This window comes from Micromys minutus (assembly GCF_963924665.1).
Source record: "Micromys minutus genome assembly, chromosome: 25".
Lineage (NCBI taxonomy): Eukaryota > Metazoa > Chordata > Mammalia > Rodentia > Muridae > Micromys > Micromys minutus.
The window spans coordinates 6,509,067-6,535,803 of NC_137960.1; the positions used below are offsets into that span (position 1 = coordinate 6,509,067).

The 26,737-nt window shown below is 44.0% G+C and overlaps 1 protein-coding gene across 2 annotated transcripts in view; it reads right to left on the bottom strand.

Moving 5' to 3' along the window:
- BTBD9 (BTB domain containing 9) overlaps nt 1-26,238 on the bottom strand; it is a 328,964-nt gene extending 302,726 nt beyond the window's left edge. For both annotated transcript variants that reach the window (XM_080937967.1, XM_080937966.1), the window contains exon 1: nt 26,111-26,238. The gene's annotated coding sequence lies outside the window, so the exon portion shown is untranslated. The remainder of the gene's footprint in view (nt 1-26,110) is intronic.
- Nucleotides 26,239-26,737: the final 499 nt, after the last annotated feature.

Genomic DNA, 26,737 nt, shown 5'->3' on the forward strand with positions numbered 1-26,737 from the left:
GAGTAATGCTGTTTGGAAGGGAAAAGGCACCTTAGCAACTTCAGGGTGAAATGAGGGCAAAATTCTCCATTAGTACCCCCCAACTCCACCTCAGCCCGTCAGGAAAGAGGAGCTGGAGCTGAGGGTCACACCAGAAGTTAACGATGCCTTTTTCTCTTTCAATGGCTCTTTTGCTGGCTTTTCCACAGGCTTCACCCTGACTCCCACTTTGGTTGACAACTCTAAAGTCTGACCCCTGTCCCTCTAACATGCAATGACAGTGACCCTTATAACAAGTATGGCTACTGAGTTAGTTATGTGGCTAGTCCAAAGTAAAAGACTGTCAAAGTGCTAAATACACATCATCTGGCAAAGACTCAGCACAGCACTTTATTTAGCAGAGGTAAAACACTATTTTAGATTGGAAGACTCCAGCTTCACCAGGCTTCATCAGTTACTGCCACAGCTCCCTGTACTTTCCCCTCCACATGGCTCCTGAGCATTTCCAAGAGCACACAGGGCTTGTGCTACAGCATCCATCACACCTCTGATAGCAGCGGAGCTTTAGAGCAAAGTATCAGAGGGCATCAGAAGTCACACTGCCTGGGTTCAAGTCTTGGCAGCATCATTTAATATGACGTAGCCTTGGACATATTAGTTAACATCCTCCTAAACCACACTTCTTAAATATTCTTTATAAAAACAGTGATTATGTCTATGTAGGGGGTGGAGCAAATGGGAATGGAAGTCAGACAACTCTGTGAGGCCACTTCTCTCCTGCAACTGCCCTGGGGATACAGAGGTCTAAAAAAGGTGGTCAAGCCTGGGTGACAAGCAAGTTACCTGCTGCTGAGCCATCTACTGACCCAAACTTCCCTTTTGTCTACACAGTGTAGGTAACAGAGAAGCACTGCCCTCCACATGCAAGGACACCTCAACCATTTACTACCGTATGACCACCACCACCATTAGCAGAAGAAAAGGACAAAGCTAGCAGGAGCTGAAAAGATGGATGAAGGGTACAGCACTGCAGCTCCAGGACTGATGCTCTGACTAGTGCCACGAAGATACCCTAGAGAACAGGTCCACGCTTCAAACAAAGAACCAACCAGACTGAAATCAGACAAGCTCTATAGAAACTCCTGTGTTCCATGCCCCATCCTGAGTGTTTCCATGTAACTCGGAAAACATGACAACACAGAGGCAGAGGAACCAACTGTTCTCCACAGTAGTGGAATGAACAGTAGCCTGGGCTCTGGGCGACCCAAAGCCTACAGTAACCTCATGTACAAAGAAAGGGCTTAAAGTTTTGTGAACCCCATTCCACCCGTGAACATTCTCAGCTCTTTCCAAGCATAATACCAAGTAACGGTAAGGCCAACTATTGTGCCCTTCATAAGCACTGATTTCTCTGGCCCTAGTACAGCCTCATGTGTTCAGCCCACAGTGGAAGCCAGCATGTGGTGCTGCTGGGTTCTCTAAGATGTCATCCACTGTCTCCTGTTACCACTGCAGGCATCTGGCAGCCACAGAACATGTGGACTCCAATCTGGGAGAATAATCGTTGAATGCCTGCTATCCGTTAACCATTTCTTTTTAGATTTTTATATTTACTTTATGGGAGGGATCAAGGGACAACTTTCAGGAGCAGGTTCTTGCACTTTGTGGTCTCAGGGACCAAACCCTAGTCATCAGCTTCAATGGCAATGTGAAAGGTTTACCCGCACCAAGCTGCCCTGCCAGCTCAATTTCATGTCTTTTTATATCATGTTGGACACATACCTTTAAGGAGTCATATTAGCATTATATTTTTATTATATTCTTGTTTGAAATAAAGTTGAGGCTAGAAAAACTCACAACTTCCATTTTTTCCATTGTCCTCCTCAATTATCAATTATTGAGGAAGTCCTCTCAGGACATATGACATTAGTCCTTGAAATTAGTTTTACAATTACATAGACCTTTACAGATGCTAATTGATTTCCCAGCTCAAATCCTTCAGACGGAGCCAAGAGCCACCATCATCTAGTGGCTCATTACACATGCTATAAAATATTTCACCCCAGCTGTGAAGTTGGCCACAATAAATATGTTTTGTTGCCATAATTGAGATTTATGATAATATAATAATGTAATTTTAAAGGCCACATGCCAAAGTACTTCCTAAATTAATAAAAATACGAAGCACTTAACCTATAGCACCACCGTTACAGAACACACAATCCTGCAGGTGGCTCTCTGCCCATGTGCACATGGCCAGTGACAACTGATCAAAGACCTGTCATCAAATCTATTCACTTGATTTATTTTACACCAGTTTTCTAAGGCCGCATACATAATGGGAACTCACTCTCTGATGGGAAAATAAATTACTAAATTTGCGCAACCTGACAATGTTACTATTAAGTTATTAATTCACTGAAAAGGGGAGAAAAATTCCCTATTAGACCAAACAAAAAAACGCACTGAAACCCGGGAAGCAGACATTAGAGAAATAATCACAACAAGAGTAGTAGGGAGAAGGCTCATTGGAAAATGTTGGATCCCTCAATACACTCATATAAAAGCCAGACTTGGTAGTGCAGACCCAGAAACCCAGTATTGGGATGGGGCGCATAGATGGGTAGATCCCTGAGACTCACTGTCTAGCCAGCCTAGTATTAAATGCTGAGCTCTAGGTGCAGTCAAAGTGGCACTCAGCCAGGTCATGATCCCTTTGGAGGTCACGTATCAGGTATTTGCATTACGATTCACAACAGTAGCAAAATTCTAGCTCTGAAGGAGCAATGGAAATAACTTTTGGTTGGGGTCACCATATCATGAGGACTGTATTAAAGGGTCACAGCCCTGGGAAGGTGAGAACCACTGCTGAAAGTGATAGACCAAAATATATAGAGTCGCCCTTTGGCTTCCATGCAGGCGAGGCGCGCATGCTCACATGAGCGTGCTCACACTCTGGTGCACACACACATACATACACCACAGGTGGGTTTTTTTTAAAACAGCTTTAAAAGGGGGGGGGGGGGGGAGTGATGTGTTCAAGTCCACAGCTGCTCCGAGGCTGAACCTGGAATAAGGGAAGGGAAAAGTTCTAGAATCTCTTTTCCTAACTTTTCTAAATTTTTCTGCAGCACTGACTCTGTAGATCACGCCCTTCTTAAAATGCTCTACTTGCCACTGACCTGTGACACTCCCCTCTTGGTTCTTCTCTTCTGACATTACTTCCTCTTTAAGAGTTCTGCTCTGCAGACTGGCAAAACTTCTCTCTTCTGAACCCCATTCCTCTGTATGTGTCCCAGCACACATCCTCCAGCACCACTCAACACTGACCTCATCTCTTAGTTAAGGGCTCGTGCCTACAGTGGCCTTCTTCATAACACCCACTGCAACCACAAAATGAGCCCTGTAAGAACCCTGATAATGCCTCCCTGATCCCACAACACCTCCTGATTAGTTCTGAGTTAATCACCTCACCTATGCCTCTGTGGTGGCCAGCATCACTGACTATATTAGCTCGTAAGTGCTCATGGCCTTAGTGAGCTAACTCTGGGTGTTGCCAGGGAGGCTGAACAAGAGAAGATTCCCCCTGAATGTGGTACAGTACCCATGGTCTAGGGTCTCTGAATAATAAAAACTGGAAAAAGGAGAAAACTAGTTTAACTCTAGGATTCTCTGCTTCCTGATATACCTAGAAATGAATGTGCAGCCTCCCTCTCCTGCCTCCACACCAAATTACACCCTCAAACTATGAGCCAAATTAAAAACTTCTCTCCTTAAATAGCTTTTTGCCCAGTATTAGTCATAGCAACAACAAAAGTTAACACATCTACTTCATGACTTTTAGTCACATTTCAAACATCTCTCATTGAGACAGCTTCAATGGTTTCCCAACTATCTTCCTGCATCCTATTTTATTCTATTCTCAAGCCTGTTTCTACTTTGCAGAATAATCAACGCAAAATGAAGATTAACTATGTTATTCCTCTGCTTGACACTTCCTAACAATTCTCCAATTAACAAGTGCTGGTGTCAGGCAGCCTAAGCTATCCCACAGGACTAAAGAATGCCTAGAGCAAAGTTAACAAATCCTGGTACTGAATGCCAATGGCCCCCTAGAGGTGCATGCATTTGAGTGCTGGCTCCAAGAGCAGGTGAAACTATTTGGGCGGATTAGGGGTTGTGACCTCACATGCTCCCACTCTCTCACGCCCTCTCTCTTCCATCCCCCACTCTCACTCGTGGATCAGACTTGGGCTTTCTCAGCTACCTGCTCCCCACCACAGCGAACACGGACTCACCTTCTGAACCTGTAAGCCCAACAAACTCTTCCCTAAGTCAGTGTCTCAGTGTGCAGCAAGGGAAAAAGCAGCCCACAGCTGCTGAGACAGAACCCCCACCCGAGACGTCCCCACCCCTCCCTCTGGCTTATATTCTCTTTGAACCCCTCTTCTACAAGAGTGCCTGAAGCTGGAAAGTGTTGACACAGATGTCTGATACTCTCCTCCAGCTCCGGTGAGATACCAAGCCTTTATGCCTTTCCTCACTCCTGCCTCAGGAAAGTGCATGTTGGCAAACCCAGGGGGTACATCTACTACCAAACCCAAGTGAAGCAAGGGCAAAAAAGGGGGACATGTAAATATGTAACTAGGTCCAGCCTTTAGTAACAACCTATAATTGTAAACACAATGTTAAGAAGCCCCTTAGCGAGTGTGTCCATTAGCCAAGAAGCTTCTTCCCCACTGCAGCCTATGGCTTTCTGGTCACAGGGTTTTTTTCCCTAAGGTCCCAGTACTGAATGTGAATTTCCCCAATGAATCAGGCTGTAAGAACACAGAAAACCAATTGTATCCACTGCACAGACCAGCGGATCTCACCAGTACTTCCAACATAAGCAAGCACACTCCACCGCTGAGGACTTTGAGCCTTAATTCACTAGAGGAGATAGGCCAGAGAGCAGACACCTGCAGACTACACTTAGCTGTTTTTTCAAGCATATAACCTCTTCAGCAACAGGGTCTACCACTCAGCTCTGCAACCTAACCACCAACAGTGACAATAGCCTTTTTTGTTTTAGGGGTTTTTCATGGCTTCTGTGGCCTCCAACTTCTAAGCAAAATTCAAGCTTTCACTTCCAGCACTGGGACTCCCTCCCATCTTGCCTCTCAGAGCAGCAGCTTTTACCTTTGTGAGCTTGTCTTAGAGTTTACTGCTGTGAACAGACACCATGACCAATGCATGTCATATAAAGGACAACATTGAATTGGGGCTGGCTACAGGTTCAGATGTTCAGTCCATTACCATCAAGGAAGGAGCATGGCAGCGTCCAGGCAGGCATGGGGCTGGAGGAGCTGAGAGTGCCATCTCTTCTTCCAAAGGCAGCTAGGAGAAGACTGGCTCCCACATGGCTAGGAGGAGGGTCTCCAAGCCTACTCCCCTCCCCCACAGAGACACACTTCCTCCAACAAGGCCACACCTACTCCAACACCCTCTCCTCTTAATAGTGCCATTCCCTAAGCCTAGCATATTCAAACCACCACAGGCACAGGCTATTGTTCTATTTGGAACTTTGCCCAACCACCTAGAAAACTGTCACCTGTGCCTAGCCTAACTTAATCTCCCAAGAATGCCACAGCAACACCTGGCCTTTGTAACTTTTGTAAACTAATTCCCCAAGCTTGCTTCTGTAGGTGCACTCTTTGGGGAATCTCCAAATCTGCAAAACACTCAGAAGACTGTGCGGTGCTATCCACAGGTAACAAACCATCATGCAGATAAGGATCAGAAGAATGATCCAAACTGGTGGGACTGTGTAGATAACCTTGCTGAAGAGCTTTCAAAGTCCACTGTCATGTTTCCAGTGTCAGGTGATAAAAGAAAAAGTCCACAATGAAAGATACTAAACTCAACCATAGTAAGGCTTAACACAACATGAGAAGATTTCATCCATTAGCATCAACTGTCCCCTCCACAAACCCATGTTTGGTACAGCAGCATAAATACAAAGCCCTAACTTAGTTTCCAGTCATTCTGAGTCATTCCACATCCACACCCTCCCTCCGAGCCTACCCTGGGTTTCCCCCCCTGGTGAACTTGGTGGGGCTCACTCTGTCCAGCCCCGACCAGGGTCAAGAAGGAATGAGACCCTCTCCCTGCTACACTGCTGGTTCTCTGGGTGGGCACTGTGGCTATAACTAGCTGTAGCCTCTCCATCCACCACACCTGGAGGTGGCTCCAGCATCTCTGCCTCCAGCATCCTCTTTTGCAGGTGTGAAAGGTAACCTGTTTGGTCTACAGAGGTAATTGTCCATCCCTGGGACAGGCTTGATCCTCTATACCTTCTAAAAAGCAAGAAGCTGCCTTTTACAAGCCAGCACAGCTGAACTCCCCAAGATCTTGGTTGTGTGGCTTGGAGGACAGTCACACCCATCAGACCCCTAGCCTCCTCTCTGAGGAGGCCCGACCTCTCACTTTCTATTCCAGAACCAAGAGTTATAGTTACATACTGTTATCCACCTTGCCCTCTCTGCTCATACACACACGCCCTTTGCCTGCTACAGAGACAAGGTCTTTCTTCAGTGGGCTCTGACAAGTATTTTCACCAGAATACCAAATACACCAACAATTATAGAAATGAAAAGATGCTCTTCTGCAGTTACTTTGGATGCAGAGGGAGAGATGACTAGTAATGACAATGGCTGATAAAGTGAGGGGCTGATGAGCTAAATCAGGGGTTTAAAAATAATACTATCACATGTTTTCTCATAATCAAAATTAGCTTATTTAGAAATTTTACCAACACCCTGGCCTATAAACAGTTGGTGTACTGGTATGGAAAACCTCCAGGATACAGTAGAACAGAGACATGAGTATATGCGTAAAGCCAGGAAGGAGGAGAAAGCAGGACTCAATCATCCTCTGTTACATAATGGATCTGAGACCAGCCAGAGACACCAAAGATACTGCCTCAGAAACAAGAAAAGAGACTAAACCTAGGACTTCTGGGAAAGACAGACTAGTGGCTGCCTCTGTGTGAGCGGCAGGAGAGACAGAGTAAAGAATTTATCCCAAAGACAAAAAAGAGGCAGAGCTTTAGAGATCCATGCAGAAAGTGAAAGGATTCTGGGAAAGATCAAAACCAAAGTGTTCAGACTTTTCCAAAAGGGTGAGCCACAACAAAGTCTGGTGGTCCTGCCCTTGGGACAAACCCACGGCCCTCCACAAGCCCCAAAAACCCACTCGGAGATGTTGGTGAGACAAGGGTTCCACTCACAAGTCAACAGCAAGGAGAAATCAAATCTTATCCCTTAGAGGGCAGAAGCTGTGCACTAACTTGAGAGAGAAGCAGAAACATCCAGGACACCCAAAATAGAGACCCCAGCCTAAGAGCCCCAATTTGCCTTACCTTAGCCCTGGGGTGTGGATCCAGAGAAGCAGTTGTGTAGAGTCAGAGGGTTGATCCCTCTAAAGAGTGAAGGTGGCAGGAAATTCTAGCACAAAATAGGAAGTACACAGAAGGAGACAGAACCAACCACGATGGCCTGGAACAGACTCAGCAACTGAGAATTACCCTGAAGTTTGCTATCTCTGAGCCTAAGGCTAAAGGATGGATCAAATGCTGTGGCCACCTATCTTCTGCTGCTGTGGCCTGGAGAACCTGAAGGTCCAAGGGTATACCCCAAGCCCATAGTTGCATTCCTCTAACAAGGTGACTGTTGATACCCAGGAGGCCTTGAACCATATCAGGGTTGCTGCAATCCTACTGATTTTAGTACTGAGGCTGCCTTCCTACTCCCAATGAACCTGGGAGACATTCTTCAGCTAAAGCAGCCAAACAAGGGGCCAGTCCTTGGGAGCCTAAGCTGCTTAGCCTATAGGATGCAAAGCTAGGTGTGTCCAGCAGAGGCCCCTGTTGTGCAGGGAAGGAAAGCAACCACTATGAAGACAGGGACAGAACACAGAGCAGCTGAGGAAGGGAGGCAGAAAAGAGTTCAGATGCTCAGCTGACCTCAGTCCTTCCATGCATGTAACAACTGACAGCCTCCACATTTTAGGGGTTCAGAAAGCAGGTTTTCTATCATTTCCCCCATGTGATTTGTTTTTTCTACATGTTTAACAGGATGTTTACTGTATTGTATTTGGTAAACATTTTTAAATTTCTTTGTTATTAACCTTCATTTAACTGCATTTCTAATGGACACCACAGCCACATGGAGGGAAGTGATGGGAGGAGAATTAACCCTGGACCTTTGACCACAACCCTCAAGCTAACCCTGACAAAGAATGTTGCCCTCTAGTAAATGAGTTTCTTTTCATGAAGGTACAAGTCAGCAATTGCAAACCTACTTCCTTGGTACATTTAGCAGTGTGCAATGGGTGAGAAGCAGTCAGTGTTGGAGCAAGGGACCAGCACTTTGAAAAGGAAGGAAGGAGTCGCATCTACAAAAAACAAAGAGCTACAATAAACCCAGTATATGGGGTGGACCCGAGAGTGTACAGTACAAATAATCTCTCCCTCCCCCCCTTCACACACACACACACACACACACACACACACAGAACAACCTAGGTAGCTATTTGCTAAGAGAGCCTAGAAGCAGTGTCATCCGGTTATGGCCATACCTAACACCTGGATATTGCATCTGAGTGTTCTAGGGTTCTTTGGAGAAAAATCTGATTTCCACATCAAAACTAAGGAAAATATGAGACAGACCTTAACTATCTTAAACATCCAAGAATCATGGGAACAAGCCAGAAAGAAAAATTCCCATCAGCCCAATATGGGATCATTTTAAATGATGACTCATTTTTTTTTTAAAAAAACTACAAATCCTGCCACAGACTCACAGAGTAGTACCTAACTAATTAGATAATGGGAAAACAATTAAAATTATACAAAGAATGATGACACCAGTAAACCCTAATTTGGCAACAAACTTATCAACGACTCAGGAAACAATATGAAAGATGCTAAGCTAGCAGGTCAAAGTTGGAGCAGCAACAGACGCAGCCTCAGTGGCTCTCTGTGGAACACACTGGTTACAGGGGGGAGCAGCAAGGCCCCACTGTGAGGAGCCAGCAAGCCCATCTGAGCTGAGGGACTGAACGAAGTCAGCGTGCCCAAGAAGAAAAAACGTCACAAGGAAACACTGAAGAAACACCACTGCGGTACTCCTGCCAAAAGTTCTAACCAGACAAACCTAGAAGACACGGTACCAGGGCAAAATATGTTTACACATGGAAAAATGTCATGAGCCACTGTTTTGTACAATTAAATATGCTAATTAAAAACAATAAAAAAAAAAACTGGAGGCACTGTAAAGCCATGGACTGAGAAACTGACCCAGACTAATGGTCCAAGAGAAATCAACTGAGTATGTTTTGTTTTTAAGTGATATTCGCGGATGCACTAAGCAGACAGCTGAGGACATACAGGCAAGGCGTGCCTGAAGAGAAGCTGAAGGACCACTTTTTACGCTTTGTTTTCTCAGGAAACTTTTAAGGTCAATGACATTACCTAGAATGTTATAGTTTAGTTTTTTTTAAGATTTATTTATTTCATATATGTGAGCACACTGTAGTTGTCTTCAGACACAGCAGAAAAGGGTGTCAGATCTCATTACAGATGGTTGTGAGCCACCTTGTGGTTGCTGGGAATTGAACTCAGAACCTCTGGAAGAGCAGCCGGCCCTCTTAACCGCTGAGCCATCTCTCCAGCCCTCTAGTTTACTCCTTTGTTGCTGTGATAAAACACTGCCAAAAGCAACCCAGTGGAGAGAAGCACTTACCTCATCTTACACTGAACAGTCCATCATCATGGAAGCCATGACAGGAAGAAATGGTACTTGCCCATGGTGGGCTGGAGCCTCACACGACAATTAGCCCAACAGACATGCCCACAAGACAATCCACTTGAGGCAAATATTCAAGTGAAGTTTGCACTTCACAGATCTGTCAAGTTGACAGCAAAACTGAGACAAACAAACTGACTGTATTTTGAAAGACTAGAAGTTTTAAGTGTGCCAGGCAATGGTGATGCAGGCCTTTAGTTGCAGTTAGAGGCAGAAGCAGACAGAGTGGACTTTACACAAGCATAGTCATATAAACTTGAGACCTCCCTGGGCTACACAGTAAGACCCTGTCATTCTTGTTTTGCTATGTCACAAATGAAGACCTTCAAGGAATCCACAAACCCAGTTAAAGAAACTTGCTTAATAATTTTGTAATGCTTCAGTATTCATTTCTCCCATACTATGAACACAGGAGTCAGAAAAATGACTGCATGTGTCTAACAGAGACAATTTCAGCTGAAGAAATCGCTTCTTCTGGAAAAATGTCCTACGATTGTATAAAACTCGTCCACTTAAAAAAAAAAAGACGTCTGCTTCCAGTCTCCATCTGTGCCCCAGAGTTAACCCTGGGGCACAGCTCTCCAGACCAAAATCTCTCCCAGAGAGAGCTGGTCTCCCAGGAGTGCAGTCACTCCTAAGTCAACAGGTGAGACGAACATTTTTGCTCCAATAACTGGCCAAAGAGGGACTTGCTAGGCGACCACAGGGCTCAGGAACCTCAGGAACAACTGGGGACAGGATCCTTCCAGTCAACATCTGTGCCCTGGAGATAACCCTTTGGCACAGCTCTCCAGACCCAAATCCCAGATGGAGAGGGCTGGTCTCCCAGGAGGGTTGTCACTCCTAAATCACAGGCTCACAGGAGAGACAGGCTGCAGTCAGAGACAGCAAGACCAACTAACACCAAAGATAACCAGATGGTGAGAGGCAAGCACAAGAACCTAAGCAACAGAAACCAAGGCTACTTGGCATCATCAGAACCTAGTTCTCCCACTACAGCAAGTCCTGGATACCCTCAACACACTGGAAAAATCAGGATTTATATTTAAAAATCACAGCTCATGAAAAAGATGGAGGATTTTAAGAAAAACATAAATAATTCCCTTAAAGAAATACAAGAGAACACAGGCAAACAGGTAGAAGAAGCCCTTAAAAAGGAAACAAAAAAAAAAAAAATCCCTTAAAGAATTACAGGAAAACACAAACAGGTGAAGGAACTAAACAAAACCATCCAGGATCTAAAACTGGAAATAGAAACAATAAAGAAATCAAAAAGGGAGACAACCCTGGAGATAGAAAACCTAGGAAAGAGACCAGAAGTTAGAAAACCTAAGAAAGAGACCAGGAGTCATAGATGCAAGCATGACCAACAGAACACAAGAAAGAGAAGAGAGAGTCTCAGGTGCCATAAAAAACAATGACACAACAGTCAAAGAAAATGCCAAATGCAAAGGTCTCCTAACCCAAAACATCCAGGAGATCCAGGACACAAGGAGACCAAACCTGAAGATAATAGGTGTAGAAGAGAGCAAAGATTCCCAACTTAAAGGGCCAGTAAATATCTTCAACAAAATTATAGAAGAAAACTTCCCTAACCTCAAGAAAGAGATGACCATGAACATACAAGGAGCCTACAGAACTCCAAATAGACTGGAACAGAAAAGAAATTCTTCCCATCACATAATAATCAAAATACCAAATGCTCAAAACAAAAAAAATAATATTAAAATCAGTAAGAAAAAGAAGGTCAAGTAACATATAAAGGCAAACCTATCAGAATTACACCAGACTTCTCACCAGATACTCTAAAAGCCAGAAGATACTGGGAAGATGCCATATAGACCCTAAGAGAACACAAATGCCAGCCCAGGATACTATATCCACCAAACTCTGAATTAACATAGATGGAAAAACCAAGATATTCCATGAAAAAACCAAATTTACACAATATCTTTACACAAATCTAGCCCTACAAAGGATAATAGATGGAAAATTCCAACACAAGGAGAGAAACTACATCCTAGGAAAAGCAAGAAAGTAATCTTTCAACAAACCCAAAAGAAGATACCCACACAAATGTAATTCCACCTCTAACAACAAAAATAACAGAAAGCATCAATTACTTTCCCTTAATATCTCTCAACATGAATGGACTGAATTCCCTAATACAAAGACATAGAATAACAGACTGAATACATAAACAGGGCCCAACATTTTGCTGCATACAGGAAAGACACCTCTGTGACAAAGACAGACAGGACCTCAGAGTAAAAGGCCGGGGAAAAAATTTCCAAGCAAACGGTCCCAAGATACAAGCTGGAGTAGCCATTCTAATATCAATTAAAATTGACATTCAACTAAAAGTTATTTAAAAAGATAAGGAAGGACACTTCATATTCATCAAAGGAAAAATCTATCAAGATGAACTCTCAATTCTGAATATCTATGCTCCAAATGCAAGGGTACACACATTCATAAAAGAGACTTTAATGAATCTAAAAGCACACATTTCACCTCACACAATAATAGTGGGAGACTTCAAAATCCTATTCTCATCAATGGACAGATAATGGAAACAGAAACTAAACAGAGACACAGTGAAACTAACAGAAGTTATGAACCAAATGGATTTAACAGATATCTATAGAACATTTCATCCCAAAACAAAGGCATTTACCTTCTTCTCAGCACCTCATGGTACCTTCTCCAAAATTGACCATATAATCCATCATAAAACATGCCTCAACAGATACAAGAAGAAAGAAATGATCCCATGCATCCTATCTGATTACCATGGACTAAGGCTGGTCTTCAATAACAACAAAAACAACAGAAAAGCTACATACACATGGAAGCTGAACAATGCTCTACTCAATGAATACTTGGTCAAGGAAGAAATAAAGAAATTAAAGACTTCCTAGAATCTAATGTAAATGTAGACACAACATCCCCAAACTTATGGAACACAATGAAAGCAGTGCTAAGAGGAAAACTCATAGCTCTGAATGCCTCCAAAAAGAAACTGGAGAGAGCATATACTGGCAGCTTGACAGCATATCTGAAAGCTTTAGAACAAAAGGAAGCAAATACACCCAAGAGGAGTAGACTTCAGGAAATAAACTCAGGGCTGAAATCAACAAAGTAGAAACTAAAAGAACCATACAAAGAAAATCAGGAGCTAGTTCTTTGAGAAAATCAACAAGCTAGATAAACCCTTAGCTAGACTAACCAGAGGGCACAAAGACAGTATCCAAATTAACAAAATCAGAAATGAAAAGAGAGACTTAACAGAAACCAAGAAAATTTTTAAAAATCAACAGTCTCTATTACAAAAGCCTATACTCAACAAAACTAAAAAATCTGGATGAAATAGACAATTTTCTAAACGGATACCAGAGACCAAAGTGATATCAGGATCAGTAATATCAGAATCACATAAACCATCTAAACAGTCCAATAACCCCTAAAGAAATAGAAACAGTCATTAAAAGTCTCCTGTATTAGTCATGGTTCTCTAGAGTCACAGAACTTATGGTACTCTCTATGTAGTCTTAGGTATTTGTTGGTGACTTAAAGTCTGTTGTCCAACTCCACAACAACGGTTGGCAGCCGCTGTGAAGTCCACAGATCTAGCATATGCTCAGTCCCACAAGTCAAGCAGGCAAAGAGAGCAAGCCTTCCTTCTTCCAATGTCCTCCTTGGGTCTCCAACAGAAGGTGTGTACCAGATTAAAAGTGTGTAACCACCACACCTGGATCTGGGACTTGCTTTTTTCCAGATGACCTTGAACTCAGAGATCTCCTTGCCTTAGTGTCCTAAGATTCATAGACTCTATGCTGCAAGATCAGAATCAAAGGTGGGCCTCCCAATTCTAGATTGTGGTTCATTCCAGATATAGTCAAGATGACAACCAGAAGTAGCCACTACATCTCCCAACCCAAAAAAAAAAAAAAAAAAAAAAAGGCCAGGACCAGATGGGTTTAGTGCAGAATTCTTATCAGACCTTCAAAGAAGACCTAATACTAATACTCTTCAAATTATTCCACAAAAATAGAAACAGAAAGAACACTACCCAATTCCTTCTATGAAGCCACAATTATGCTCATACCTAAAGCACACAAAGACCCAACAAAGAAAGAGAATTTCATACCGATTTCACTTATGAATATTGATGCAAAAATAGTCAATAAAATTCTAGCAAACTGAATCCAAGAACACATCAAAACAAACATCAATCATGATCAAGTAGGCTTCATCTCAGGGATGCAGGAATGGTTCAATATACAGAAATCCATCAACATAATCCACTATATAAATAATCTCCAAGAAAAAAGAAAAAAAAAAAAAAACATGATCATTTCATTAGATGCTGAGAAAGCATTTGACAAAATACAACACGACTTCATGATAAAAATCTTAGAAAGATCAGGAAATCAAGGCCCACACCTAAACACAGTAAAAAAAAAACAATATACAGTAAACCAGTAACCAACATCAAACTAAATGGAGAGAAACTTGAAGCAATCCAACTAAAATCAGGGACTAGACAAGGCTGCCCACTCTCTCCCTACCTATTCAGTATAGTACTCGAAGTCCTAGACAGAGCAATTAGACAACAAAAGGAAGTCAAGGGATATAAATTGGAAAGAAAGAAGTCAAGATAACACTTTTTGTAGATGATATGATAGTATATCTAAGTGACCCCAAAAATTCCACCAGAGAACTCCTAAACCTAATAAACAACTTCAGTAAAGTGTCTGGATATAAAATTAACTTAAGTCAGTAGCCTTCCTCTACTCAAAGGATAAACAGGCTGAGAAAGAAGTTGGGAAAGTGACAACAGCCCAAACAATATACAATACCTTGGTGTGACTCTAACCAAGCAAGTGAAAGATCTGTATGACAAGAACTTCAAGTCTCTGAAGAAAGAAGTCGAAAAAGATCTCAAAAGATGGAAAAATCTTCCATGCCCATGGATTGGCAGGATTAATATAGTAAAAATCGCCATCTTACTGAAAGCAATCTACAGATTCAATGCAATCCCCATCAAAATTCCAACTCTATTCTTCATAGAGTTAGAAAGAACAATTTGCAAATTCATTTGGAATAGCAAAAAACCTAGGATAGCAAAAACTATTCTCAACAATAAGAGAACTTCTGGGGGAATCACCCTCTCTGACCTCAAGCTATACTATAGAGCAATAGTGATAAAAACCACAGGGTACTGGTCCAGAGACAGACAGGTAGATAAATGGAATAGAATTGAAGACCCAGAAATGAACCCACACACCCTTGACAAAGGAGTTAAAACCATCCAGTGGAAAAAAGACAACATTTTCAACAATGGTGCTGGTTCAACTGGAGGTCAGCATGCAGAAGAATGTAAATCAATCCATTCTTCTTGTACAAAGCTCAAGTCCCAGTGGATCAAGGACCTCCACATAAAACCAGAGACACTGAAACTAATATAAGAGAAAGTAGGGAAGGGCTTCAAATACGTGGGTACAGGGGAAATTTTCCTGAACAGAACACCAATGGCTTATGCTCTAAGATCAACAATGGACAAATGGGACCTCATAAGCTGCAAAACTTTTGTAAGGCAAAGCATACTGTCCATAGGACAAAATGGCAACCAACAGATTGGGAAAAGATTTTTACCAATCCTACATCCAACAGAAGTCTAATATCCAACATGTACAAAGAACTCAAGAAGTTAGACTCCAGAGAACTAAATAACCCGATTAAAAATGGGGTACAAAGCTAAACAAAAAATTCTCAACTGAGGAATACTGAATGGCTCAGAAGCATCTAAAGAAGTGTTCAAAAACTCCCTAGTCGACAGGCTGGAGAGATGGCTCAGTGGTTAAGAGCTCTGACTGATCTTCCCAAGGACCAAAGTTCAATTACCAGCAACCACATGGTGGCTCACAACCATCTGTAATAGGATCTGATGTCTTTGTCTGAAAATAACTACAGTGTACTCATACATGAAATAAATAAGTTAAAAAAGAAAGAGAAATGTTCAACATCTTTAGTCATCAGAGAAATGCAAATCACAACCCTGAGATTCTATCTCACACCAGTCAGAATGGCTAAGATCAAAAATTCAAGTGATAGCAGATGCTGGCGAGGATGTGAACTGTGAAGAAAGAAGAACACTCCTCCATTGTTGGTGGGATTGCAAGATGGTATGACCACTATGGAAATCAGTCTGGCGGTTCCTCAGAAAACTGGACATAGTACTACCTGAGGGCCTATCTATACCACTCCTGGGCATATATCCATATGCTCCACATAACAAGGATATGCTCCACTATGTTTACAGCAGCCTTACTTATAATAGCCAGAAGCTGGAAAGAACCCAGATGTCCTTCAACAGAGGAATGGATACAGAAAATGTGGTACATTTACACAATGAAGTACTACTCAGCTATTAAAAACAATGATTTCATGAAAATCTTAGGCAAATAAATGAAATTAGAAAATATCATCCCATGTGAGGTAACCCAGTCACAAAAGAGCCACATGGTATGCATTCACTGATACTAGGCAAAAAGCTCAGAATACCCATGATACAACTCATAGAACACAAGCTCAAGAAGAAGAAAGACCAAAGTGTGGATACTTCAGTCCTTCTTAGAAGGGGGAACAAAATACTCAAGGGAGGAAATAAGGAGAGAAACTGTGTAGCAGAGACTGAAGCAAAGGCCATCCAGAGACTGCCCCACCTGGGGATCCATCCATATACCAAACCCAGACAGTATTTCAGATGCCAAGTAGTACATGCTGACAGGAGCCTGATATAGCTGTCTCCTGAAAGGATCTGCCAGAGTCTGACAAATACAGAAGCGGAAGCTCACAACCAACCATTGGACTGAGCACAGGGTCCCCAGTGGAGGAGTTAGAGAAAGGACTGAAGGAGCTGAAGGGGTTTGCAACCCATAAGAAGAACAACATCAAGCCAACCAGACCCCTCAGAGCTCCCAAGGACTAAACCACCAATCAAAGAGCACACATGGAGGGACTCATGGCTCCAGCTACGTATGTAGCAGAGGATGACCTTGTCGGACATCAATGGGAGGAGAGCTCTTAGTCCTGGGGAGGCTTGATGCCCTAATGTACAGAAATGCCGGGAGGCGGGAGTGGGTGGGTGAGTGGGAGAGCACCTCATAGAAGCTAAGGGAGGGGAGATAGGATAGGTTTCCAGAGGGAAAAACAGGAAAAGGGTAATAAAAAAAAAATAAAATAAAAAGATATCCACAGATTGATTCTTCCTTCCAAAATAGGTGAAACCTAACTGCTGTCTTAAGCAGGGGCTGGACTCAGTGATTCAGCTGTAATTGAAAGAAAACAGAGGTAACACTGATATTCAAACAGCGAGTAGGGTTCTTCCTCAGTTTTTTATCAGTGGCTCTAGATGAAGCCAAGTGACCCTGGCTTCAAGCAGCCACACATGAGTGGAGTAAGGTCTCTGCCCAATAGTCATCGGAGTGGGCATCTTGCAAGCAGACCCTCCCAGCCTATCTGAACCTTTGGACAAAGGCCACAGTACTTCAAAAGTCAAACTGAAACTCACCAGGCTCTCTGTGCCACAATACTCAGCTAGGCTATTTCTGAGTACCTGACCTACAGTAACAGAGAAAAAAAGCGTATTGTTTGAAACAACTAAATTTGCTTTATTAGACTGCATTAGATACTGGTATGGTATTTAGTAACTAGTACATTTGCAAATTATAATTTCTGTATAAATATTTATTGTGAAGTTAGATGAAACTGACTTTTACAAAAATAATTACAGTCTGTATTTCCAGGAAAGCAGAAAATAGGATGAATAAGAGTGACTCAGTCAAAATGCCAGGAACAAGCCAATCAAAACAACTCAATTATACCATAATTAGATGAGTCTGTTTGGTAAAAAGACTTAAACATTTCAATGGAAGGAACAAAGGATGTAAACAGCAGAAAGATCAGCTGCTAAACCTCAAGTGCCCATTACTTGGAATAAGACTTCAAGAATGGCTTGGTCACTCTTCTCTTGCTGTGAAGAGACATCTTATAAAAGAAAGAGTTGGCTGGGGCTGACAGTCTCAGAAGGTGGTCCATGACCGTTCCAGCAGGAAGCATGGTAGAAGACAGGCAGGCAAGGCATGGAGGGGTAGCTGGATCTCACAACCACAAGCAGGACGCAGACAGTATGAACTGGTAATTGTGTAGGCTTTTGAAAACTCAAAGACCAGCCCTAGTGGCACACTTCCTCCAACAAGGCCACACTCCCTAACCATTCCACCAACTAAGGACCAAGCATTTAAACCTATGAGCCTATGGGGGCCATTCTCATTCAAACCACCACAAGGAAAAATGTTTTTAAGTTCTAAATTTACTTGCTACTGATGAGCTTGAAAAACCATAGTTCTCAAGAACATGTTGTACCTGTATGTAAAGAAAACCAAATGCTTAAGTAAAATATATCATTCAAAGACTAGCACTTGTTCACAGAATAATCAGTATGTGGCCTATGACTGTCAGTCTCCTTTACTCTCTAACCTTAAATATGTTATCAAATTATCTTCAAGCATCTAAGTATTTTCTAAGATTCTTACCTGTTCTAACAATTTTTTGCATAATGTGCTGAAGTGCCTGTGTGTTTATGCACATGCATGTGCTCATGGGTGCATGTGCACGTGTCCATCATGACATTCACATGCTAGGACCCCATGTTGATGTTGAAACCAGGAGTTGACATTAACTAGAAAAAGCATTGGAATTAAAGAGTCCCAGCCTAGGGCTGAAGCTCAATGCCATCCCTCACTGGCTACAGACTACAGACAAATTGCTCCCCATTCTGGAACTCACTTGACTCATTAGTACAAATGGGATAGTTGCCGGGTTTTCAAGATCATTAGAGTTAAGGAACACACAGAAAAAGCCTCACACACACAGCCACTCACTACATGGCTCCTCGTTGTTAATGACCCTTATACTAGCCAGCCTTCTATCACTGACAAACGCCTGAGAAGTTGAAAAGGGAGAGACTCCTTTGTGCTCACAGAAGTCTCCGTCCACAGCAGATGGTCCACTGCTTTTCTAACCTGTGTTGAAGTAGTGCATGGCAGCAGGCAGTAGCTAGGAAGCAGAGAAGCTAACGGGATGGGGACGGGACCCCAAATATCTTCTATAATGTCCCAATAGCATAAATTCCTTCTGGTAGGGTCAACTCCTAAAAGTGCTGCTATCTCTAAGAATGCCACGATCATTAACAGGACCCTGGGCAACATTTAGGATACAAATTGTAACACTCTCCTTACATGGGTGCTACATCTTGGATTTAAAATATCCTCCCAAAGTCCCTGCATTAAGGCTTGGTGCCTAGTCTGTGACTGGAAGGAGACAGGAGTGCTACCTTCAGGAGGTGGAGCCTAGTGGGAGGTTTTATGGCATTGGGACCATGTCCTCAAAGGTGACTGTGGAACCTTTGGACTCTCTAGCCATGATGTGCTTCCCCAACACAAATACACATAACAGGCCTAAAAGTAATGCATTTGTCAACCATGAACATAAAGCTCCAAAACTATAAGCCAAAATAAACCTTTTCTCTTATTAAATTGGTTTGTCTCAAATACTTATTACTACACTAAAGAAAAGCTGGCTAAAATACTAGGTAGACCTCCCCAATTATGAACTATAAGGACAGAGACCACTGGAATATTTGTATGTCTCATATTCAGATGCAAAAAGTAACCCAGGAGGTTAAATGACCAGATTTATGGCTTTTTATTGACAGGGTCCCACATGTCCCAAGTTGACTTCACATTCACTTTGTAGCTGAAGATGACCATGAACTTCTAAGATTCCTGCCTTCACTTTCCTAGTGCGAGGATAGGTGTGGGCAGTTTGTGTGCCATCGTGCCCAGCTTACTTAGAGTGCCCAGTATTAAGAGATCAGACTCAGGGTCTATGCTAGCTAGGCAAGCATTAGACCCAACCATCACACATTCGATCTGAAATGTACTGCAAAGGCCTCTACCAACTAAGCTACAACTCCAGACGTGTTGTAATTCTGAAAGATTACAAAGGCTTATGAATTGAAATCAAAACTGAACACTTATCCACTCAACAAGCACAAGTACCTAGCCTGCAATCAATATTTATACACCCTTAACATATTCCTGTGCAGTCGATTTTCTCTCTCTAATTGCACTCTCTCCTCTACCAAATTACAAATTGGATTGTAAAGAGAAAAAGCTAAACATGTCTGTACTTTTCAATGGCCCCTTGCATACAAAAAGCTGATAAATTTAACTTCAAGTTCTGTAATCTGAACATTTTAAAACTCAGGCCTCCTCCCCATCCTGACAACATACATGTGCATACATCATTCATCCTACCGATTTACAGCCAGTCTTAGGTGCCCAGAACAAAGCTCAATGAACAATGATCCTGCCTACCACTTCACACAAAATCTGGAGAAACAGTTAATACTTAATATCTTTTTTTTTTCAAGATAGGGTTTCTCTGTAGCCCTGGCTGTCTTGGAACTATCTCTATAGACCAGGCTGTCCTCAAATTCAGAGATCTACCTGCCTCTGCCTCCCAACTGCTGGGATTGAAGTGCACCACTACTGCCCAGCTAACACTTAAGTATCTTGACAGGGAAAAGAAACTACTGCCAACTTCCTATTAGAAAAAAAATACTAACATCATGCTAAAGGTTAGAAACCCTGATGTGTGGACAGAGGGTCTAATGTGCATCCTCACAGCCCTGAGCCCTGATCTGCTACATCTACGGTTTCCATGGTTAAACTTCCACACCAAACTTTCTGTAAACTCTACAAACGAGGAGCCTGCTATTTGCTTCCCCTAACAGCATGAACCCACAGTGAAACCCTGACACACACTACTCACACTGACTTTGTGTCCTTTCTGTTGCTGTGATAATGCCCTGACTAAAACCAACTTGGGGAGGAAAGGGTTTATTTCAGTTTACAGCTCACAGGCCATCACTGAGGGAAGTCAGGGCAGAAGCAGAGACCATTAGGGAACCTACCTACGGGCTTGCTCCACAGCTTCTCTCAGTTTCTCTTACCACCCAAAAGCACCTGCCCATGATGGCAACAAGAACAGTGGGCGGGGCCCTTCACAGAGTCATTAATCAAAGTCCCACAGCCACAAGCCAATCTGATGGAGGCAATACCTCAATTACTTCCCAAGTGACTCCAGTTTGTGTCAAATTCACCAAACAAAAATGCCCACACAAATTTTACAACTTGAGCTGTCATTTTTTTTCTAAAATTAAAAAAAAAAGGAGGACTAAGTATGTAACAAATGCACAAGTTATACATCAGCTTATAGAAAAAATTCCGTAGTTATTTTATGTGTGGCTAGTATCCTCATCTCGTAGGAGCACAAGTGAGATCAGTGTGAAGGACATACACTCACCCTCCATACACTGTCACACCAGGCTTTGATAGACCCTGGAGAAGACAACACTAAATGGAAGTCTACGGAACTACTCAGGTGATGAACCTACAGTCCGAAAACTGTTCCATTCTTGATCTCTGGACTCCTCCCTGGGTCTCCAAACACTTCCATATCTTCATTTCTGCCTGCTCACTCCTCTAGCACACAGGCCAACAGTTTCCAATGTGGTCCCAGCACAGCCTCACCTGGGCACTTGTTCAAGCTGCAAAACATCAGGCCCCGCCTACACGCACTCAATCGGAAACTTACAGGGAAAGGGCCTGCATCTCTGTGTTTTTCCAAGGCCTCCATGCTCTGCTGGTGCTTGCTCAAGGTCTACAGATGGAAGGGACCAGAGACTTAAACCGCAGCACAGCTGGAACGTTTGTGGGGTAATAATAAAAGCACGAGGCCTCTGTTCCTACTGCAGGAGTGGGGCTCCCATAAAAGGGGAAAGGGACAGACAGACACCTCCCCTCACCACATGCTGGCACCTCAACTTAGACATCTCAACTTCTAGAACTCTGAGAAAACAAATTTTTATTGTTTATAAACTCTCTAGTTTCTAGTATTTTCTTACAGAAACAGAAAGCAGATTGAGAGCCAGTCTAGCCAAGAAACGACCTGAGTGGAAATGATGATTCACAGGTTTTCTCATGTCCCATTCTTTGTCCTCTCAGTCTCTGATTCTATGTAGTTAGACCATCTACTTCTACGTAGGTCTATCACCATTACTGTTCAAAGTTTGTGTGCGAGACACACTCTGCTATCACCAAGTGAGACAAGGTCACTAAGCCAATAAATAGTACAACAGTGCCACAAGGATTTGGCCTTGAATCCTCTTACCTCCAAGGGTCCCACCGTTAATGATTTACACTACACTGTTCCTGGTCCTCTCATCAATTCTGTAGGAGAATTCCGACTTACCTACCTAGAGGATCTGTCTATTGAAACTCCACATAAGATCATAAAACTAAGGCAGCACCACAACCTCTATGCACTGTAGCCCACCCCCCCTTTATTTTCTAATCAATGGCATCATAATCACCCACCTACTCACAGTAACCCATCATCTTTTTCTTCTAAAGAAAGCATCTTTTATAGGTTTATTGGTCCATTACTTAAGTTGACAGTCATCATATTTACTGTACTCCCCTCCCCTCTATGTATTTACAATGTTTAACTTCTAGCAACTGAAATGTGTCTGACCACTATCCACCCATTTCCCACTTCTGTCCCTCCCTCCCTCCTCTAAAGCATATGTGGGACGGCCAGCGTTTCCTGATGATGTGCTTCACCTGGTCCCCACTGCAAAGAAATGGACAGAATAAAGTGGGCAAGATGTGGTGGCACCCCCTTTAATCCCAGTACTTGGGAGGCAGAGGCAGTGAGTTCAGGGCCAGCCTGGTCTATTCAATGAGTTCCAGGACAACCAGGGCTATAGAGAGAGAGACCCTGTCTAACAATAAAGTAAATAAAAGAATAGAATGGGAGATCCCTAGATCCGGTCCTAATGTGGCTCTCTATCCTATCTCCCCTGCCACACATTAAGCTGGTAAAAAACTAGGACACACATCCCCCCCAAAAAAAGCCATGCAATTTTAACGTTCAGCAAAGACTGTCTAGAAAGTTGCCTTCCTCTTTACATACAGCAGAAATCTACTTAATCTATGGGGCTAAGGTCTATCCTTTTCTCTCCTAATCTTTTGCCATCAATGGTTTCCCAAGTGTGGTCAGTTCCTCTAGTAATTTATTAATTCTCAAAGTGATTAATTTATCACAACATACGACAGCCGGCAGCCGGTGGTTTACCATCTCTGATCGACACATGTCAAAGGTATCCCAGCGCCCATTCATCTATGTCCCCTCGGCGTCCGACAGGAGGAACATCAAGCCGTAGCTAGCGCCTAATAAATATTTGCTGAGTTGTTAAATAATGCAACACTTGCCAAGTAACTCTACACATCTCAGCAATTCGACCTCCGGCTTACAAACCATTCCACAGAATTTTCTCTTTTGGGGGGGTGTAGGGGAGACAAGGGTAAGACAGAATTTCATGTGGCCCTGGCTAGCTTCAATTCACTGCTGCAGAGGACGCTGCTGAGCTGATGAGCCTCTCGCCTTTCCCTTCCAGGTGCTGAGATTACAAGTATGAGTCACTACAAAGAGCTCAAGAATTTTCTAGTAATGGGAAATGTTATAGATGACTTCATATTCTCCAGCCGACCCTCCTATCAGTGTTTCTTAGTACCTTTCTTCAGGTAGATTCCCTGTCTAGCTATGTAGCTGCACTTTCATCATGGATCAGCAGGTACTGTTTGGCAGGGTGCTGTGAGAGATAATGGTGATAGAAACCGTGTCACTAAGGATAGCTAGAGGACGATGTTGGTTAAAGCATTTCTGTCAGTGTCCAGAGCAGCAGCCTAAGCCCCATTAGGTACATTTTAGTGGCTGAGCCACACAATACTGGCCACCCAGGATAAATACATGAGAATGAAACATTTATTCCAATTACTAAATGAAATCAAAGGATACAGAAATTGATCCTGGCTCAGCCAGATATCCTTTAAGTAAAAATAACTTTTTTTTTTTTTGGCAGAGTTTCGTGGCTCACACCTGTAATTCCAGTACTCAGGAGTCAGAAAAAGTATATTAAGTCTACAGAACAAGTTCTAGGACAGCCGGGGATATATGTGAAACTCTATCTCAAGACACAAATAGATTAAAATAACCAATTTAAAAAATAGATGTTTTAAAAGAATAACACTTGTAACTTATCTTTGTCTAAGATTTTTATTTCGATTTAATAACATCTCATCCCACCCTTCAGACAGACTCTGTCCCAGTAGATTCACAGTTGCTGCAACAAAACCCTGATCAAAATCAGCTTGGGAGAGGGGTTATTTTGATTACAGGCTAACTGTCCATCATCAAGAAAAGCAAAGGCAGGACCCGGGGGCAGGAGCCGGATGCTGCGCCCTGGCTTGCCTTCTCCTACAACCCAGGACCACCTGCCAAGGCGTAGCTCTGCAGGGAGTGGGTAGGCTCTCCTATATCAATTATCAATTAAGAAACAGCCCCCACACTCCTGCGAAGGCCAATCTGATGGAAGCACTTCCTCAGGTTCCTAGGACGGACTGTACCCTAGAATTAATGGGATGTCTCTAAGACCTTTACTGCCTCCCTGTAAAGTCTCTCCACACTGTTTCTGTACAAGGAACCTTTCTCTGCTCCAGTCACACAGTCTCCTCAAAATACCCTTCTGCCATCAGTGACCAAATTAGCACTAACTTCACCACAGGACTTAACTCTTTCCTAGTTTCAATTTTACTCTCCATTTAAAGGCCAACCCCATCTCTACCCTCCTCCTATATTCCAGCCCCACCTAATAAAAAGGGCTGGCCTCAGACCTCACTTGTGACCCCACATGTGACCCCACAATCCTCTCACTAATTAGGAACAACTCTGGAAAGAGAGAGGCAGCTGCATTTAACTCTGTGAAGGATGGAACTAAATCCTCCTCCAGTACCGAGAAACCATGTCCACACAGTATGAGGTTTCATCATCTGCGGAGCTATCCACTCCGGAGCATTTTCTAGGAGGCACAAGCAAAAGGGAAACCGGGTAACACTAGTCACAGAAGCTCGTAAAAGAAGAGTGGCTCCTGAGTATTGGTTTTACAGAGCAAGCTTTACTGATTCTGAGACGGGAGACCTTCATAGGCCATACTTTACAGAGACTCAGTTACAAAACTGCATCTCGGGATTGTAGATTCTGGATGGAAACTCTATAAAGTTATGTCCCTCAGTTTGTATGTATGATCAAATGTCAGTGCTCTGTACTTGGTTTTTGACGCTGCCTTTAACCAATAACAGGTAAAGTTATTTCTTCCATGTGTCTCCATGGTACCTCCTCAATAAACCACCACACACGAATGACCCAACAGAATCCTGTATACTGGCTGACGGCCAGTTGCATCTTTTTAACTCCAGCTTCATCATGCCAGCCCACGCGTGGAACTCAATCCTTATTACCACCGGAAAAATAACAGCCCGCACTGCTTCTAGGAAAACACACACACACAAGGCAGGGCTGACTGCCCGCAAGGCCCTTGCAGTGGCCAAAACACAGCACGGTTCTGGGAAATTGAGTCTATGAGGAAGTAACAATAACGGATGGATATAGTCCCTTAGCTTCAAACTGGGTACCAAGACCAGATTTTTAAAAAGGTCAAAGAAGCACGAGGGCATGAACGTGAGGCTGGAAGGTCCAGGCAACAGGTTAGCCAACCAGCATCTACACTGACAGGTCGCCTTTCCCGGGTCGTGGGTGTGCCCGACGCTCTCACAGGCACAGATTCTAAAGCTCTCCCTAACAACCCGCTCCTACTCCCAGACCAGCCGAGGAAGAACCGACGAAGCCCTTGGCGGCTAACCCAAAACTTTGCGAACCCCAATCCCGAGGGGGTCCCCGTTTCCGCGTTTGTCAGGTTTTGCACAGTCGCGTCTCAGACTGGACGCCAGGCTGCTGAGGAACGCGGGCTTCTCCCGCTTGGAATTCCTCCGTGTAAGGGAAACTGGCGGCGTCACCCTGAAATCCAGTCACTTGTCCCTTGGCACCCCTCTCTCCAGCGCGCCCCCAGAGCGCCAGGCCCCGGAACTGACCCTCGTCAGCCCCCGTCCACGCCCCCGGAACCAGCGGCCGAGGGGCGTGGAGCGGCGCGCGCGGGTCCGGCGGGGGGTGGGGGGAGGCGCGTCCCCGCGCCCCGGGCCCGCGCAGCAGGTGCGGCCAGGCCCCACCTCCCACGAGCGGCCCCAGCGACTCACCCCGATGATGTTCCTCAGCGACCTAGACGCCGCCACACACGTCTCTTCCGCCAGCAGCGACCCCGCCTCGTGGCCACCGCCCCCTCGACCGCCGCCGCCGCCGCCGCCTTCCTCGCCGCCGCCGTCGCGGCGCGCGCCCGCTTTCACGCACACCGCCGTGGCCGCGCACGCGCTTTGCGCGCTGGCGTCACTTAGCAACGGATCAACCGTGGGTCCTTAGGACCCAGGACTTCAGGGCCCCAGATCGCCTCAGGCGGGGGTCTTGCGGCGTGTCTCCCCGGGTCGGAGCCACTGCCCCTCCTGAACTGGGCCCTCAGGGTGTGGCCGCCCTGCGGACACCTGGCTCAGGGTAAAGCACGTCATCATACGTCACTGAATAGCGTCATCGGTCGCGTCACTGCGTATGGGGAAGAGCCCGAGCGCCTGTTGGAGAAAGCCTCGTCCTTCTGCAGTTAGTCGCTTGCCTGATGGACAGTCAGCTAGGTGCGAGAAAGTTGGCCAAGGAGAAAGAATGAGCCACTCGAGTGACTAACAGCATCAAGATGCTATGAAGGCCAAGCCTGATATACCACCACTCAGTTTCCTAGTTCTGTAAGTGGGAAGACTAACCCGACCTGCCTGCACTGG